This window comes from Furipterus horrens, unplaced genomic scaffold, assembly GCF_987537825.1.
Source record: "Furipterus horrens unplaced genomic scaffold, mFurHor1.1.pri manual_scaffold_5, whole genome shotgun sequence".
In the NCBI taxonomy this organism is placed as follows: Eukaryota; Metazoa; Chordata; class Mammalia; order Chiroptera; family Furipteridae; genus Furipterus; species Furipterus horrens.
This window is the reverse complement of record NW_028327175.1, coordinates 73633402-73647270: the sequence shown is the minus strand read 5'-3', so window position 1 is coordinate 73647270 and position 13869 is coordinate 73633402. Positions and strand designations below refer to the sequence as shown.

The 13869-nt window shown below is 38.0% G+C and overlaps 1 protein-coding gene and 1 pseudogene across 2 annotated transcripts in view; one reads left to right on the top strand and one right to left on the bottom strand.

Moving 5' to 3' along the window:
* EFNA5 (ephrin A5) overlaps positions 1-13869 on the top strand; it is a 275094-nt gene that overhangs the window by 59747 nt on the left and 201478 nt on the right. The gene's annotated exons all lie outside the window — the stretch shown is intronic.
* On the bottom strand, positions 5142-5456 carry LOC150008787 (enhancer of rudimentary homolog pseudogene; annotated as a pseudogene).

Sequence of the window (13869 nt, the reverse complement as noted above, 5' to 3'; positions counted from 1 at the left end):
GTGAGTAAAACGTGGCTTCACTGCATTAGATATTTGCAACAGCTATTTTTTGAAGCATTAAAAATGTGATATTTGCTGAGCTGGAGCCTGGGATAGAGGGCTTGCGTGTCCCGCTGTATTGATTTGCAGCATGTGGGCTGTTGTTTACTATTCACAAGTGTAGTCTCCTGCTCTGGTCTCTGTTTTTGATCACCTTCTCACCTTGAAGTGACCTGAGTAATATTATATAGGAAACAGGAGTTTTATTAAAATGGGAGTGATACTCCATCCCCGAGAAAACCATTTTATTCAGTGCCAAGAGAAATAGAAATACTTCCCTTCCCTCTGCTTCCTCTCAGCCCCCCATATTGGCCCTACAAGGAGGGAAGAAAGCCCGTTATTGAGGACAATATTGAAGGGAAGAGAGGTCAGGGCGGGCAAGGGAAAGGAAGGATCTTGTGAGAACAATACATTCTCTGTGTTATTTTAAATAGTATGTGACATTAATTATCAGTTAAAGCCAAAAGTCAAAGCCTCGTGAAATATGTATGGATCAACAGAACCATTTTTGCACCCAGAAAAGGAGAAAGGTACTGGCAATGAGCCATGTAGAAATCTTAGGCAAAGAGCTTGAGGGTGGAATTGGGGGTGGAGGGAGCGGTGCAAAGGTCACAACAGCAACAGGGTGTACTCTTTGCAGACTGGCAGGTCAGCCTTAAATTAACTCCAGTTAACTCAGGTTTATTGCTCCTGTAGGGTTTCTCTTAGTTGTCATGACTGCTATCTGCGAACAGTACAATTTTCTGCTGTACTACTGTATTTAGATAGAGAGGATTTTAAAACATTATCACATAAAGGTTTACAGCAGTTTACCTCATCCTCCTGGCAGGTAACTTTAGTCTCTAACATGCTGAGTTATGGTCTCCGGCCTTGTGCACAGTGAAGAGAGCTGATCCTTTCTGTTGGATTGTACACACGCTTTTCTTCCTAATACCCATAAGAGGCTTTAGGGGGGAAGGAGAAGAATATAAACATAGAAACCACATCCTAACAGCTGCCTCTAGTTAGCTCTATTTTCCCCCCAGCTTTTAAATCTTACAGCGGCACCTAATTTGTCCCACATGGCTCTCCTCCCTTTGGAGCTGCAGGTCCCTCTTCTTGCTGCCTTATTGGAGTGAAAGCAAACACTTAGGAAGAATCAACCAGTTCTACTAGTTCAAGTCACTGTCATTATTAGGCTGCTGGTTTGCTGGTGCCTGTGGATAGGAAGGAGGTAACCCTTTGTAGATTGGGAGAGACTTAGAACCAAGTCTGAACCCGTTTGTTGCCAGTGGGCCTATTAAAACATCCCCCAGTTAAACACTCCATGACACGAGTTGACCAAATAAATGGAACTGTGGGTCACTGAGTGAATGGACTCTTGTGATCCAAATAGATAAGTGGCTTTGACCTGGAAAAGGGGACGGGGGATAACAGAATCATCTAGGGTGTTAAAAAATTCACATGCATGCCCAAATCCTTCCTGTTACATTCTTCCTCTATTTTAGTATGCTCAAAAGTGAGGACTGTAGACGTGCATAGGTTGCTGTTCCAACATGTCTCCATAGGAAGAGGGTTGCAACTTGCACTATTCATTTTTCTGAAGTTCTAGATTATTTCTTTGTGTGCTTTATTCATGTCTCCATTCCCCCCTCTTACATACTCTCATTTAAAAAAAAAAATACAGTGAGGCTAAAGACAGATGCTTCTAGGGCAGGCAGAATACTGAATTAAGTTATTTCCTACACTGAAACTAGAAACTAGTGTTCTTTTTCTCCCTGCCAGCACGTTTATTTCTTATTGCCGCGAGAATGAAGACATGAAATCTATTCAGCCAATGTCCCCTTTCTGTGACTTTTAAGAAATGAAATTGGGATTTTAAAAGAAAATCAAGGTTAATATTAGTGAAAGACAACAGCCATTCTCTTACAGTTAGCTCTCAAATAATATCTTGTTCAAGATTTATTGATCATCTGAATTTTATTGCCTACATGCAGAATACTATGCTCATGTCCTCTAAGATGTGAAAAATGTGCATGCCTCACCTTGAAAAAGGAGTACCTGAATTAATCCTTACAAACTCACTTTGTCTTGATGACTCTGCTGAAGAACTGATCATCTTTTTTTTGTAAAATAAGGAATAAACCTATCAAGGCTTGCTTTTAAACAACGGTTCTTAACCTATGGGTCGCGACCCCTTTAAGGGTTCAACGACCCTTTCACAAGGGTCACCTAAGACCATCGGAAAACACATATATAATTACATATTGTTTTTGAGATTAACCACTATGCTTTAATTATGTTCAATTTGTAACAATGAAAATACATCCTGCATATCAGATATTTACATTACGATTCATAACAGTAGCAAAATTACAGTTACGAAGTAGCAATGAAAATAATTTTATGGTTGGGGGTCACCACAACATGAGGAACTGTATTAAAGGGTGCAGCATTAGGAAGGTTGAGAACCACTGCTTTAAAAGGTCATTGTTTCTTGCAAAGCAGATTAGCTCATTTTGTCCTATGAGCAGGGACCATGCCGCAGCTCTGGAAAACTATACATGTAAAGTAAATGTCTGCTATCATTTTGACTTGCTCTTGTAAAAGAATTTTCATGCCTACCGGTTTTCACTTGCTGTCGCAACTCCTCCTTGGCAGAGAGTGGCAGGACGGACAAAAATGGTATCTATCATGTGCTTCCATGTTTAACATTCTTCTGCTCTTTACAAACGGAGTTTACCAAGCATGGACAAAAATATATAAAATATTGGGGACACATTTGGTGACTTACTATTTTTGATCCTGCCGGGGGCCAGGAGTTAGGTGAGTCGCAGCACTTGTTGAAATGGCCGACTTACGTTTTATGGAAGTAAGTGGCCGAAATGGAAGCCTCCCTCTGGTTCGTGTGTATCGCTCTGAATGAGCGCACTGTTCTCCTGAGGTGCGGCCTATTAGTCTCTGTTAAGTGTAAGTCCTCATGTAACTGAGACTGTGGTTTATCCTGTTACTTAGAAAAGCCCGTAAATTTATGTGAAAGTAAGGAGAGAAAGTTGCCATGATATTTTCTTGCAGATGCATCATTAATTCTGTGTATTCTTTCCCTTCTAAGCTAAGAATGGAATGTGGTGGCGTGGTGGTGGAATTCCACCAAAAGAAGTAGTGACACTTCGATACATCTAAAACTACAACCTTCCTTATAGTAACTAATGTATGTAGAGTGTTCAGGAAGGAGGAATTCTGCCTAAATCTACTTAATCCTTTAAACAATGAAACAGTTATAACTTTTTTTCCTTGCAAACGGTTCTAAAATGTCACAGTCATTACCAGACATAGTCCGGTAAAGTATGTTGAGTTTTCTCAATGAACCAGGACCCTCATTAAGTACACCAGTTATTGAACTCTTCGGTAATACTGGAATGCTCTCCAGAGCCTTTGAGGTCTATAGGTTTAGCCTGACTTTTTAATGATTTTTCCCAGATGGCTGGTTCTCCTGCCTCCTGCCAATGTCTAGGGCTTTTATCCCAAAGCTCCCAGCCTCTGGTCACTGTGCTCTTCTAATTAGTTTTTTTTTTCTTTCTTTTTGCTCCCTTTTGATAATTTCTATTCTCCTCTGCCACTTTTAAGCACCAGGAGCCTGCTCCAACTTCCAGAATCCCAAATTGCTTTTTCTTTTCTTTCTCCATTTATAACCTCAGACCAGTTTGGGGATTTCTGGTTGCTTCCAGATAAGAATTACCTGGTAATTAAGTCAGATATTAGTTCTATCCCCCACCTACAAGATGCTTGGTGGGGAGGAGAAGCAGGGTTGACCATGTTCTTGTTAAATAAAGTATGTGGGCTTTGTAATGGCTGTGTTCATTGAGCCTGAATGTTCCTTTGTATTGTTCCTGGCATTCTGGGTTTCCTGATTAAATTTTGACTCCAAAATGAGAAACAATTCGACCTTCCCTTCCAAAATCATTTAACGGGCTCTGATTTCTGTCTTTGCCCCATATTCTCTTTGCCTTTTTTCTTTCTAGGAATGGTTATTTGTTAAGACTGTACATCCACTCACATTAACAGGCCTGTTTAGAAGTAACGAAGCCCCAAACTCTGCCCACTACCACTCCACAATATTTGGAATTACCAGTATTCTATAAAAGGCTGGGTTTTAGATAAGTGTCTGTTCATTTTTCAAAGTTAAATCCTGAACATAGAGACTATTAAAAGGGTTACCCATATTGACATGTCTTTGCTTTGAATTCCATTAATAATGTGCACATTTCCTGAGTGATCATAAATTCTCACTTCATTTTTGCTTCTCGTGAGCTCTCATCTCTTTCCTAAGATTAACAGGCATGTTAAATTCAGAGTGATGCTCATTGTAAGTATTCAGTAAATTAAGGAAAATTTAAATACGTGCATTAAGACTAGGAAGAGAATAATAATTAGTTCTTGGAAAGCTATGAATTACTCTATCCAAAAACATAGGGTTTTGAGAAAACATTTAATGTGCTTAATGAGTATTTTGGCATGTATAGTTTATTATCTCAATGAGTCATCATCATGTGGTCACATTCTCAGGACTCCAGATTACCTCCACAAATTACCTATTTTTTTCCTCTTTGTTTCTATAAAGCTATTAATCAAAAGTAAAAATAAGAAAATGTAAGTTCAAGAACTTAGAGCACTTGGTACAGTGTATAGCAACTAGTAAGTGCTCAGTTTAAGCACTCACCCTTAGGCAAATTCTTTTTTATATGTGTATAAAACTAAAGAACATTTATTTATTTTGCACCAAGACTTTATCTTAGGACATAACTAAACTGTGTCACCACCCCGACCCTGATTTGAAGGGTTAATACAGTGAATGTTATAAAGCAGACATGAACATTAACTGACAAAGAAAAACTTCCTTCAGAATCATAACAATGTTTAAGTAAAAAAAGAAAAAGAAAGATAAAGGGGGGGTGATGGAAGTTTCAAATTGAACAAGATGCCCATATTTCATTTAGCACATTCAATCTTGGCTAGAGTGTACCAAAATGGAAACAGAATTACTATAATACAAAACTTCCACTATAGATTGCTGTACACCTGTGATCCAAGCCCACCTCAACCCCCTAATGCTTCCAGTACAACTATCTCCCGGCCTGTTGGGCCTGCCAATGAAGGAGCATGTAGGTCTTCTCTTTAATTCGGTCTTCGTTATAAGGCTAGTATGTCTGGGTATCAGCTCCGTAAACAAGACGGCTGAGGTCTGCCAGATCATCAACAAAATCAAACAACTGGCTGATATCATATGTGATAGAGGGGCTGTTGGGATTCATTCTCTTCAGATGCTCTTCAAACATTTTACAGACGCCTTCCATGAATTCATTCACTGATTCATAGTCTGTGTAAGTTCTGCCTTCTGGCCTCTTGGTGGGCTGTACCAGTAGGATGGTGTGAGACATTGCGCCAAACTCTTGCACTGCAGCTGTCACAGCCGTCGCCACCACCTCACATGAGTTTAGCCACACAGGCCAACAGCTAGGCATTGTTTTTTAAATGGCAGTTGCAGGCAATCCTTTCTGTATTTAAGTTTTATGGACTCCTTACAAGGATGACTGTTGCTTTATCTATCTAATAAACTGAGAAGTTTTTCGTATTATTTCACAGTCTTCTTGAAATTAAATTGTATAGATTTTCTAACCTTGCTTACTTCTTTATAATATACTTGATTCACTTGAGTTGATTTTTTTAAAATAGCATTTATCTCTTCAGTCCTAAGAAGATGGTGCAGCCCAAAGCAATGGTGAATAAAGACAGGTATGAATTACCTTGTGCTTCTCTACCACTGCGCTTTGTGGTTAACATTATCTTCTTTTGAGTTTTTACCTCTGTCAGCCCTGCCAGTGGACCTCAGGGCTGAGATAGAGGTGGGACTGCATTGTCAGTTCTTTTGCTGGCCAACAGGGCAGAAGATGGTGGACAGTCAAGGACTCCCTCCCTTGGAATATACTTCAAATGGTCTTTGTTTCTAGTACTACTATATTATGAATGTATTTCCCATGAAACAATCTAAACCTGTTTAGAAGTCACTTTTATTGGGTTGGCCAAAAACTCTGTTCAGTTTTTTTCTGTAAAATAAAAAACTTATTTTTTTTTCATTTTCACTGATAACTTTATTTACTTGGATATTTTGAGTATGTTGGCTATCTCTTGCTATCAGCTTCTAGTGGGTAGAGGCCAGGGGTGCTGTTAAACATCTTCCAATGCATAAGCAGCCCCACAGCAAAGAATTATTTTGCCAAAATGTCAATAGTACAAGAAACTTTGCAAACCACTTCTGTTACATTTGATCAGTCACAGCACCTTCTCTATATCGTACAAATCTTTTTTGTGTGTTTCAGTTGCATTTTGCCTTTCTTTAAATAATAAAGCATAATATGCCAAAAATGTTGTGTATTTTCTCCCATCTTCAATATTAAAATGGCTGCACAAAAATCCACCAATTTTGATGTTTTTTTTTAAATGCACGCTGATATGACAGCTGTCACAAAACAATCTAACAAAAATTTTTCAAATGAAGTTAAAGACAACCAAGTGCTACTAGAGCTGTCATATGGAAAAAAACCAAGTGACCTTTTTGGCCAACCCAATAGTTTCTCTCCTCTGTCCTGGCTTCTGCTCTTTAGGGGGTGGGATCCAGATTTAAGATACAATGCCAGGTATAAACCTACTTCCAATTTGTACTTGCAGAGGGAAACATTTTAATAAACTGATAGCCTTCCGTTTATTGTTGGTCCTTTGCTTACAGCAGTATGCTAGGTTGTAAATTTTAGCGAATAGTCATCAGTGGCCAGCAGTTCCTCTTCTTGGGTTGTAACTGACACCTCATAGCCCACTGATCATCCTCCAAGCATAATTTATTTTCATTTTCCTTAAATGCATGCCATTACAGTTGCCCACATTTCAGCTCTGTGCCACAGTTCTATTTACATGGCCCTGTGAAATCCTACTGCAACTCATCTCTTGTCAGCTTGGCATTATTTCCCTTTTGTTGTCTTCAAACCTTTGGCACCAATTCACTTCCTCTGGGTAGTAGCCTGTGATTAACCCTGACTGACACCGATCACTCCTACTCATCATCTGGTTGATATCATAAGCAACTTCAGCATCCAAGTTCTTCTGTCATTCTGGGTTTTGTTCTAATTATCACTTCTTGAGTTGACCTACTTCATATTCATTTTTACTGGGTATAGGAGGTTTTCTGGAGATTGGGGAGAGTTCTGAAAGGAAGCTGATGCTTTGGACTATATGATACTTTTAGGTTTTTCCCCACATGTTCCCAGAGGCAGCTGCCATTGAGTGTCTGCAAGGCACACCCTGGGAAATGTGTTTCTGAAAATGAGAGCTCTCACCAGAGTCTTTAAAGCAGTCACTACAATAAGATGTCCTGGAAGCATATGTTGGCAGTTACGCTTCTCCACAGTTTTGTTATATGCTCTGTAGGTAGTTACTTTTTATAAAATACTTGGTAAGTCTTTCTAGGCTACAGTGATACTTACAACTATCAAAAATTTTATATCAATTTCTAATTGTCTACAGAGCTTGATATTTTTATAGCTAATACATTCAAGAGGTTAAAAATAAGCATATTAATCAATATATAGTCTTGCCTTTTGCTCCATCTTTGCCCATCTGTTTCTCACTACCCCTGCAGAGGACCTCTTTTAATAGTTTTTTGAGTATTTAATTTTTTGTGCAAATATAAGCACATACTAATATATATATTTATAAACCTTATTTTCTAACTCAAAGCATTTTATACTCAGACCATATTATATGCTCTCTTCTGTACTTTCCTTTTTAAATTGGAGATATTCCCGTATTAGTACATAGAGAGCTTCCTCATTATTCTTTACAACTTCATACCATTTTATTGTGTGGATATGCCACAGTTTATTTAGGTGGTCCCTAGTGATGGCCCCTTGGGTCGTGTGCAGTATTTTGCTCTGCAAATAATGCAGTAACGAATACCTTGTACACACATCATTTCAAATGTATGCCTACTGATCTTAATCCTGTTTCCTTGCCCGTTTCCTTGTAGGCCTTGTAAGCCACTATGAAACTGAGTAAGTAAGCATGATTCTTTATCTGCCTTAATATTTCACAGTATACTTCCTGACTAAGGAAGCAATGTCTTGAACTGCAGGATGCCCCCAATCCAGGCTTCTTGTGTTTCACTTGAGTCTCAATTCTGGCTCCTTTAGGCATCTTTAACTCAGTGAGTTGAACTCGAAGGCAGTGAATATAATTAAGAAGTATTCCACATTCAGATGTACCTAAAGAGTTGAGCTTTGTGGTATTTTGCCATACAATGAAGTATTAAAATTTTAATTAGATTTTTGGCTACTTAAGAGAAAAAGGATGAAACATGTTATATTGCAGTTTAAGCATAGAGAGGATAAATGTAACTGGATGAGCAACAAATTAGTGTCATGATACATTGGTCAGGCAAGGTCCGTAATTCTGATTCTGAATTCTGACTTCACAGATCTTTTATAGGTTATTTCTATTTATTTATGGGTTCAGAAGTTGCTTGGTGGGTATATTTATAATAGCCTTTTTTAAAGGAAAGGAAAGGGGATGAGAAGAAGAATGGGGGATTGTAAACTCTTAAGGGAGTAATTCTGTTTTATTCTCCAGGCTTTTTCCCCCCCCCTTGTATTTCCTATCACATTTGGTTTTGCAGAGTTTGTCATTCATTATGAACCTTGCTCTTTCTGTATTTAAGCATAACTAGTCTTTTCCTAGAATTTAAGTTCCTCCAGTTATAGGTGAATTCAGTTTATTTCTTATCATCTGTCCTTTTGGACTATTTACTGTTTCATTCAGATTGGTGTCAGAGCTAGTCATTATGGGTAAGATGTTAAAAATAATGCAGACCCCTGGACAGGACTTTGGATAAGGAACATTACTGAACTCCTCTTTTTCCTCATCTGTAATATGCGGTTAATATCTTCATGTTATTGAGAGATAGGTTGTGAGGGATGTAAAGTACCTAGCATGCTGTCTGACTCACGGTAGGCACTCATTAAATAACATAAATAGTAGATGTTCTACATTATCTCCTACATATATTATTTTATGAGGTTCTATTGTCTTTGAGGACCCATAAAGGTTATTGTAAATAGTTGGATAAATTATTCAAATCATTTTTAATGACTTCCTCATTCAAAAATAGGAAAATGACTATAAAAGTTATTAGATATCTATGCTGGTGTGCTTATATATAATTTAACCTATTGTTAGTGTGCTTTATATATCATTTGCTCTCTGTAGTTTATTTAATACTCCTCCATTTTTCTGGCAGCTCATTAGGAATTCTGTTGGGGGATGCACTTCTATCAGCACATTATCAGCAGCTGAAGAATTTTCAGTTTTCTGCTCACTCAGTGCTTGTAAAAATTGAATATATATCGTTTCCCCTTTATCATGTTGAAAATCTCTGGTTCATGGTCTGTTGAAATTCATCTTGTTATATTCAAAATGCATCTCTTGGAAGCAGCAACAATGCACAGGGCTCAAGTGCACTTAATTCTCAGTGTTTTTGTTTCAATTCCTTTTCTACACTTTTTACTTGGAGATATTTTGTTTTAATCTTCCCTTTTCCTTTCCTCTAGCCAAGTTTTTTGTTTGTGAAAAGTAATATTTTTCCAAGCTATATACAATATGGCCGTATTTCAAGATGTTCTTCAGCTCTTGTATCCAGCTACTAATTCAGTGCTTTGGAAAAAAATAAAAAAACAAAGAAAACTAGATGATGTTTGTGGTGATGGGTCAGTGCCAGTGGAAGGAAATAATTTTGTGGAAGAGAAATCCATTTCCAAGTAATGTTGGCTGAGTAGAAGCTTACTTGGAATTTGTTAGGTTTTCTGATAGAAACCAAATTTGACTAAGAGGAGGCTGTATATGTCATCTATCTTGGCCTACTCACGTATACCTTATGCTATGTATATATGTAGGATAATTTCATTTTGGTAGTGCATTTTAGATTTAAAGGGATTAAAATAGTAGCTTTCATTATCTTTCCTGAATTCCTTTTGGGTGGGTGCTTTAAAAAATATTTTAAATCATATTTTAAAAGAATAAGCTATTTTCTAAAATAATTTTTATGTGCCTAGCCATTCAACTGTATTATCTCACTTAGTCATAGCACCAGTCCTGAAAAAAGTAGTATTAACCCCGATTTACAGGTGAGGAAATAAGCTCAGAGAAGTTATATAACCTACTCAAGGCCACACAGCTTACTAAGTGCCTGAACTACATGTTGGGTTTTGGAGTTCTGGGGTCCTGATCTACCTGATCCAATTTTTGATTGATTGATTTTTGTTCTTTTGTCAGACTAGTGAAGTGCCAGTGAGATTTCACTTTAGGGCTTCCTTTTTGCTGATTTTCTCAGAATATAAAATCTTAGTGGAAACAAAAACACAGTCAGTATTTTCGGTTTGTCTATTTCGTACAGGGGCTGATGGAGGAAGATGGTCCATATGTCTCCTAGTGCCAGGGGATAGAGAAATTTCAGTTTTACATGTTGTGAATAGCTGTTCAAACATTTTGAAGCCAAATATAAACTTGGGCTGTCTTTGAAATCACAAAATTATTATTAATAATTAATAAAAAAGAATGGTTATCACTTTATACTAAGAAAATTACATTTTCTTATAGATATTTTTTTTAAAAAAGATTTTATTTATTTTTAGAGAGAGGGGAAGGGAAGAAGAAAGAGAGGGAGAGAACCATCAATGTGTGGTTGTCTCTTGCACAGCCCTCTGGGGACCTGGCCTATAACCCAGGCACGTGCCCTGACTGGGAATCGAACTAGCGACCCTTTGGCTCACAGGCCAGTGCTCAATCCACTGAACCACACCAGGCAGGGCTCTTATAGCTATTTTAAGTAAAAGTAGATTTTTACTTCTTACCTTTGAATTTTATTTCTCAATCTTGTTTTGATAAGTGGTAGTAGAAATCAGGAAGTATTTTTTCTAAACAACTTAAGAAAAATAATATTTGGAATCTTTTAATTATCACCTTCTAGGAGTAGAAGCTCTTTTGCTTATCACTTAGCAATATAGGTACCACTTTATTCACTTTTGTTTTTTTAAGCTGTATGTATCATTTTCTTGTGATAGGTATCATTTATTGAATATGTAGGTGCCAAACACTTTGAAGTATGCATTTTAGCCCCATTTTAGAGATTAGGTAATGGAGGATTGGAAGGCTTAATTAACTTGCCCATGGCATACAGCTAGCAGTAGCAAAGCTGATGATAAACTCTCAGTCTCTGATTCAGGTCCTGTGCTCAGTTTTTTGTTTTTTTTATAGACTTTTATGTATGTATGTACGTATTTTTAATCTTTTCATAATGAATTTATTGGGGTGACATTGGTTAATAAAACTGTAGGTTTCAGGGGTACAATTCTATAACATCATCTCCACATTGTATTGTGTGTTTACCACCCCAGGACAAGTCTCCTTCCATCATTATTTATCCCCCCTTTACTCTCTGCTGCCTCCACCACCCCCACCCCCTTTTCCTCTGGTTATCACCATACTGTTGTCTATCTATGAGGTTTCCATGTTTTTGTTATTGTTGTTCTGCTTTGTTTTGTTTTTGCTTAATCCCTTCACCTTTTTCACCCAACCTCCCTACCCCTTCCCTTCTGACAGCTGTCAGTCTGTTCTTTTTATCGATGAGTCTGTTTCTTTTTTGTTTGTTAGTTTATTTTGTTCATTAGATTCCACATATGAGTGAGATCATATGGTATTTATCTCTCTGACTGGCTTATTTCACTTAGCATCACACTCGTGCTTTTAATTCCATTGCTTTACTGTAGTGTGAATACTGTGGGGAATCGGTGTTCTGGTAGCATTGTAGGGAGGCTGCTGTGATATGAACCCTTCTCTAAAAGAGTGTTATAGCCCTGGCTGGTGTGGCTCAGTGGACTGAGTGCTGGTCTGCAGACCAAAGGGTCACCAGTTTGATTCCCAGTCAGGGCACATGCCTGGATTATGGGCCACGTCACCAGTTGGGGGCACGCAAAGGGCAACCAAACATTGATGTTTCTCTCTCTCTTTTCCCCTCTCTCTAAAAATAAAAAAGATAAAATCTTTTAAAAAACATGTTATAATTTCTGAGAAGTAATAAAGTTGAGTTCATAGTAAATTAATTTTACCTTTCCTTTTCTCAGCTTCCTAAAAATGAGTTGTTGCTTTTTTTTCTGTAAAGGATATTTATTGAATAATGAATTTAAAAGTGTACATGCGATATATAACAATTGGGCTTCATGTTAATGGTATATTTAAGCTTTATTGGATAGAGTGAGGTGATTTTAATTACTGGGACTTGGTAAAGGCTTACATCAAACATATCCATTTCATAATGAGCCCGCAGTGGTATAGTGAGTCCTATGTTTATTAACTTGTACAGAGAAATTTCTTTGTAAAGTATGACTGACTTTTCTTCCTCTCAGGAAGACAGATTAGTAATTTTTCACTATTAATTAGGTTCCATCTGCTCATCCTGCCTTCCATTCTAAAGGTTATACTTATTACCATATTCACAAACCAGCCCAGCTGTGTAATCGAACCAAAAAAAAAAAAAATTTTTTTTTAAACCAACAGTTCAATTTTGGTTTTATAATGTACTTTTTAGCTACTACAGAGGGGTACCAATGACTCCACTTCCTTTTTCTTCCCTATTTTCTTTGATTCTATTTTGTTTTTTCTTGTAATCCAGCCGTATGCCTCAAATGACACAAAATGAAACTATGCGATATGAGATACAGTAATAGAAGAAGTGGCACACCCACTCAGCCGCCGATGTGGCCAGAAGTCTCCCTCAGTATCCAGGTCATGAAAAAGGAGCAGAGGAAAGGCCTAAATGCCATTTGTATTTGGGAACACTGACTTGTGTTCCATTATTTTGTGTTCTCCTAATTTCAAGTGGTGCGCAGGGGCCCCCATTTGCTGGGGCCTGTGACAGGGCACCTCTGTGGGATGCCACGGGGTGGGGGTGGATGAGCAAATGGTTGGAAGGAAGCAGGACCTTACTTCGTAGCTAAAAATATGAATAAATGGAGTTCCACACCACAAATTGAGTAAAATTTGATGATAGGGATTACTGGAACATTTTATTAACTTGGGTTTTGCCTTAAAATATTAACTTTTGAAAAAAGTTGAATCTCTGAGCTTATGTGTAAGGGTTTGGCCTGTGGAGGGTGGTGATTACAGCAGCTGGCATGTTACCCAAACTCTTACTGTCACACCCTGCAGGAACAGTGCTCATTCTTTCCTCTCCTCTGGCTCCCTCCACCCTGCCTGCCTCCTGCTCCCCTCTTCTTGGCTATGTGCCCCTCAGTACCACCACCAGACAGCTCTTCTAGGCCCTCTGTTAGCCTGGGGTAGCTCTGGTGACTTATCCAATTACAACATTATTTAGAAGGCAACTATGAATAAGTGTCAGTAGACATAATATTTAACAATCCATTTTACCTCCCGAATTGGTCTTTGATAAGTACAGTCTTCAGTGCTCCCATAGAGGTTTGGCATTTTCAGTACACGCGGAGCAGGTATGAGCCAGCATACCCAAGCTTATAGTGTTATTTGAAACAAGATGCCTTTTTTTTCCCAGAGCCAGCAAGGAGACGTAATGAGAGGACAGCGCATACCTTATTTTGTCTTACCTCATTTACTAATTAAATAACCATTTTATAAGAAGCAAGGATTCTCCAGAAGGCGGAATGTCATATTAGTTTAGTAGCTTGAAAAACAACTGGATTATAAATAACTAAAGGGTTTTCAGGTGGAAAGAAGGTTATA